The 5,660-nt window shown below is 44.6% G+C and overlaps 1 long non-coding RNA gene across 2 annotated transcripts; it reads right to left on the bottom strand.

Annotated features, from left to right (window-relative positions):
• Positions 1–1,221: 1,221 nt before the first annotated feature.
• On the bottom strand, positions 1,222–3,228 carry LOC125531837. Of its 2 annotated transcripts, none has more exons than XR_007293538.1 (2): positions 2,194–3,228; positions 1,222–2,103 (listed from the first exon to the last, which is right to left on the bottom strand). It is a non-coding gene; the product is annotated as an uncharacterized LOC125531837 (long non-coding RNA). The 2 variants fall into 2 exon arrangements; XR_007293539.1 differs by having other exon boundaries at positions 1,222–2,059.
• Positions 3,229–5,660: the final 2,432 nt, after the last annotated feature.

The following is a 5,660-nucleotide window of genomic DNA, read 5'->3' as shown; positions in this document are numbered from 1 at the left end:
GTTGGAAAGATATCATCGAGGCGCATCTTTTTCATATCTATTATTTTCTCTAGTTCGTTATGGTTTAAGAGCAGTTTCGAATTTACTAAATCGCGGAATTTTGTTTTTTTGAAATTTTTGCAATTTTTGGTACCGTTTTTGCTTTGTTTTTGAACCGTTTGTCTAAACGAGGCATGTAATACGTCGTTCGAAAGCTATGGACAAGGCGCAACTTTCATATGTAGAAATGATTTTGAGATTCCTTACACTTTAAAATTAATTTTGAAAACGGTGCGGCTGCTGGTGAGTGACAGCGAACGTATTTTCGTAAATTTGTTCAAACCGTTCATCGGAATGATGCAAATGGTACGCCGTTGGAAAGATATCGACGAGGCACAACTTCTGCATGTAGAACACTCTCTCTAATTCATTATGCTTTAAGACCATTTTCCAAATTACCGAAATGCAGACACTGTTTTTCACGACACCAAAATCGACGAGGCGCACTGCATCAGACATAAAACTGCACTGTTTTAGTCTGAATACCACACTGCATCAGAGAGGCAAAACGTACTGCATGATTTATTTGTCATTTTTTCTAACTTTTTTATATAACAAGAGTGCACTGTTCTTTATTATTTGAGAGTGAATCGCAGACAAGGTCAAAACGCACTGCAATGTCGTCAAAAGGGGACTGCATGCATTGTGTCACTGTCGCCAAACCGCACTGCTTAGGACCGAAAACCATACTGCATCAAACGATCAAGCGAACTTCATGATTTCTTTTCTCAAACGTAAATTTTCCAAGCATATACACACCGCACTGCAATCATTTCTCAAAAGAAGTGAACCCACAGATACAATGTCTGAGTGTAGTCCACTGAACTGAAAGTGATCTTTTTCAACACGAGCAAGTGAGCTGCAAGAAAATTTCCCCACATGAAGAAGTGCACTTTGTCAAAAGCAAACTACTTTGATGTTGATGAAGTGAGCTGGATGTTCTTTTCCTACATCATTGTCGTGTCTCCGATTACGTGAGCTGGATGTTCTACTCCGATGTTGATGAAGTGCACTCTCGATCAAAAGCAAACTACTTTGATATGTGAGCTACACAGCATGGGGTGTACTGCACCAAAAAAAGTGAACCTCTCAATACAAAAAATCTGGAGATGTAACGTATGTTGAGGGGTAACCGCAGTCAATTCCAAAGTTGACTGCAAAACAACACTAGCGAGCTGCACATGTCCAAAGTTTTTATTTATTTATTAGAAGGGAATCACATACACACACAACAAGAACACCTCACGAAGATATAGGTGAAACCGCCCTCACAGCAGAAACGAACTTCTGATAGGCACACACGGGATCACCAACGAACTGCACACGAGATACAAACGAGCGACGGCTACACTACAACACAAGGAATACATTTTTTAAAGTAAAAGCTGACTGAACTGCAAACAAAACCAAATCTCAAACACACACACACACATGCCGCTGGACTACTCCACTGTTGGGTAGTTCCAAGTTTGTTGACTGCTATGATTTTTTATTTTTTCTTACGCATTTAACGACAAAGTAAACAATGATTTCTTTTCTTCTGTAGCCCCTGACGAATTGCGCGTCCACAACCGCGCCACTGCTCGCGTCGAGCGCTTGGACTGCAACAAAAAAAGTAACCTGCTCAACACACACACATACTCTAATACAAAACAATATCATTTTCACTGGCAGCACCCAGCTGAACGTGCCACAGGTAGAGAATTACATCCCTGGACGCCGTCCACTTTTGTATGTTCCCCATCCTAAGAAAACAACAAAAAATGAACCGAAGAGAAATAGTGAGTGGACTGCGTGTCTGAATAACAAATTATAATGAGGTACTGTTTTTACAGATAGCTAGTGTACTGCATGATTAGCTTTGAATACTAAAAAAAGGATGCCGCCGACCACCCTGTGGCGAACAGCAAGGAGTGGAGGAGAGAGCTGCATCCTGCAGGTGAGCGTCATGGCTCGCATGCCCGGGCGAGCTACACGCCGCACTCCTTCGCACTGCAATACCTGCCGTACCAACATTGGACTGCACGCACGAGCCATGCGTAATGTAAGACAATCGCCGGCGAACTGCACAACCCATACACGCATCAGTCCGCATCTCGCTGGACTGGAGGAGCGAACTAAGCTACAGCAGGAACGAGAGCGTGAACTTCTCACCTTCTCGTAGGGGAACAGACGCTCGCCAGGGAGCTCCTAGTCACCCACCGCACGCGCTCCGGCATGCATTGCCGCCTCAGCCAGCGCCAGCAGGCCGAGCGGACTGCATGTTATCACTATCCAACTGATCAGCAAAATTCTATTTTGACATGGGAGGAAACTTGTTTCTGGTGTGTCAAATCAAATGCAAGATGACTATGAGCTGCATGGACGTGTTCTCCAGACCGCACACAAGGAGGATGCGAACTGTAAGAAAGGGGTGTGGGCAGAAGATGCACATCACCCGAACGAGAGGCGAGGTCCCCATCTTCGACTGCATAAACGCCGGTGGTCAATGAGGGAACAGTGAACAGCAAAAAAAGCCTTCTGGTTGCGCCTGCCTGTCATGAGGTGGAGTAGGGCATGAGGTGGAGCACCCTCCTCCCCCACGATGGTGAAGAAAACCCAACGATGTCAGATCCACGGCAGAGAGAAGTGGTTGGGGTCGTGCCCGCCGGATCCACGTCGGGGGAAGGAGGCCGGTTGCAGCGGACCCAATGGTCATCGCCGTCACCCACTGGATCCACTGGTCACGAGCCACGTGCTTGGAGAAGGAGGGCCTTCCACCGGCGCTTAGCAGGAGGGAGGTGCAGGGGCAGCCGGATCTCGCCGGACCCGATAGGGCTGCGGCGGTTGGACTGCCTGGTCACCTCGGGATGATGAACCGGGCGGCGATGCGCGGGTCCGCGTGGACGGTGGTGGCTCTAGTTGCGCTCGGGATTGGAGGTGGCTGGGCGGGGCGGCGAAGATCCACGGACGGCGGCGCGACCCCCGGACGGCAGAAACAAGTGGAGGTCGAGGATGGACCGGGAGGAAGGTGGGGGTCATGGGGGAGAGCAGAGTGGGACGGCGCCGGGGAGGTGGGCTACAGCGGCGAGGCGTAGGTGGTGCAGTGGCAGGGGGATTCGAGGGAGTTGGTGCGGTGGTGGGGAGGGAGGGAGACGAAGAAAATGGGCACGAGGGAGATGTGGGAGGCGTGGGGGTGGCCGGGTTTGTTTCTTTAGATGGTTATGCTGGCTGGTGTGGGTGCGGGTCGGGAGTGTTATCAAAATAACAGGTGGGTGCTATCAGAATAAAGTTTTAAGGGGTGTTATTATAATAGACCCATCCTATATATATGTATATATATATATATATATACTAAGCAAGTGAGCAGAGGGCAATCACATATATGATCTGTCAACTAAGGAGATGGCATTCAATATTGTGTATATGATGTAAGAACTAATCATTGCAAGACAACATATGCATGATATGAGTAATTTAACCCTGCCAAGTTTGAGCATACACCTCAGGGGGAGAATAGGACTAGTCATCTGCCTCTGAATCCTCCTCTGAGGAGCTATCTGTAACCAACAAGATATTTGCTTTAGCAGGTAGCATTGTCTGCTCTGAAGACCTTGTTTTCACTTCAGATCTCTCCATCACCAAATCAAATGGCTAATGCACAGGAAGAGCAGTTGAATATACAAACATTGTTGACAAATGCAATGTGTAATAAAAAAAGGACGGCATGATATAATTCACATGTATGACGCTTGGCTAAACAGCATGACATTGCATAATTGACATACATAATGCCTTGCAACAAGATAGCATTGCATAATTCACATATATAATGTCTTGCAACAAGATGGCATTGCAAAATTCACATACCTGGTAATTAGGCACTAAATAGGTGGCATTCGCACAAAGCATGTCTAAACTAAGCAAGTGGCATGCCAATGCAAGACACCATATGCACGATATGAGAAATATAACCCTGCCAAGTTAGAGCGTGCACCTCGGGGGGGGGGGAATAGAACTGCTCATCTGTCTCTGAATCCTCCTCTGAGGAACTATCTATAACCAACAAGACATGCGCCTCGTCAGATAGCATTGTTTGCTCTAAATACCTTGTTTCCACTCCATATTTTTCCATGACCGTGTCGAATGGCTGATGCACATGACGAGTAATTGAATGTACTAAAATTGTTGACAAATTTAATATGTGATAAAAATTGATGGCATGATATAATTCACATATAAAATGACTGGCTAACCAGGGTGGCATTGTAAAATTCACATATATGATGCCTGGCAAAACAAGATGGTATTGCATGATTCACATATACGATAAAGAAACTAAACAGATGGCATTCACACAAAACATGTCTAAACTAAGAAGATGACATATTTGATGTATAAAGTAAGCAATGCAAGGCACCCATATGCATGATATTACCAACATCAGCATGCCAACTTAGAGCGAAGATCTCAGGGAGTAAATAGGAGTTGTCTTCTCCTTCTGAATCCCCCTCAGAACATTTATCTTCATCTTGATTACAATCCAAAATGGCTGGAGGGGGTGCCTTTGCGCCCACCATGGAGCGACGTCTGGATGAAATTTTATTGACATGCAAGGCTCATCTCTTTTGCTCTACAGGTTTAGTTCCGTTGTGTACAATAACTGACACGCATAGGAATAAAACATAGTGAGATTATGTAAGGAGTGCATGCACAAATCCGTACTGATGGTAGCAAACTATGGATAGATCCAAAACCAATGATAGCAGGCAAATAATAGCTTTATTTAAAAAATACAGATAATGGCTCCTTTAATGTTTGTTTCCACCCAACATGAAACTCATAGTAGACACCTAAGATTAACCAGATAGTAGACAGATAGTATTGATTGCTGCCCCAATATGTACCCCATAACCATTTAAAAACTCAAGTTTGAGCATTAGTTTGGACCTGACTCGGATTCTAATTGGTGAACAGGATCATAAAGTAGCATGTCATCATATTATCAATGCATAACATAAGCAAACATGAAAAGTGCGACCTCTCTTGCAGACTAGTGTAGTCCTCAAGGTCATCTACTTAGTTGATAATGGTAATGAAGTTGTCATGGCTGCTGGCAGTGGGTAAGAAGATCTAAGGCAGCGAAAGACAGTCTGGAGGGCGGATCCCAGTTGTGGTGGACCCTTCCATCATTGGAGCAGCTGAGCTTAGGTGGAACACAGCGCAGTAGGAGCGGGACAAACCACACAAGGTTTTCTTTGACACATATTTGTAACAGAAGTAATTGTGTAAGGGCTTGTTTGAATTTGAGGATTCTAACAATGCAGGGATAGGAAATACATAGGAATAGGATAGGAATGAAAGTGCCAAACAGAGAATTTAAAATCACAGGATTTCTGCCAATATGGGTGTTTGGTTCACAAGAATTTGAAGATCACAGGATACAAAGAAGAATGGTGAGATTAAGTCAAACCACAAGAAAATGTACGGTTGGTTATAATGCTATTATGCTACTATCTCTTGGTCTTGTGCTTCATGAATAGGAATTTGAAAAGGAGGACAAGTGGATATTAAAATTCCTACGGTTTTTCTTTCAGGGAGACACTAAATGAACAAATCCTACAGTTTTCCTTTGCTCCATT

This window comes from Triticum urartu, unplaced genomic scaffold (assembly GCF_003073215.2).
Source record: "Triticum urartu cultivar G1812 unplaced genomic scaffold, Tu2.1 TuUngrouped_contig_8228, whole genome shotgun sequence".
NCBI lineage: Eukaryota > Viridiplantae > Streptophyta > Magnoliopsida > Poales > Poaceae > Triticum > Triticum urartu.
This window is presented reverse-complemented; position numbering and strand designations above follow the sequence as displayed.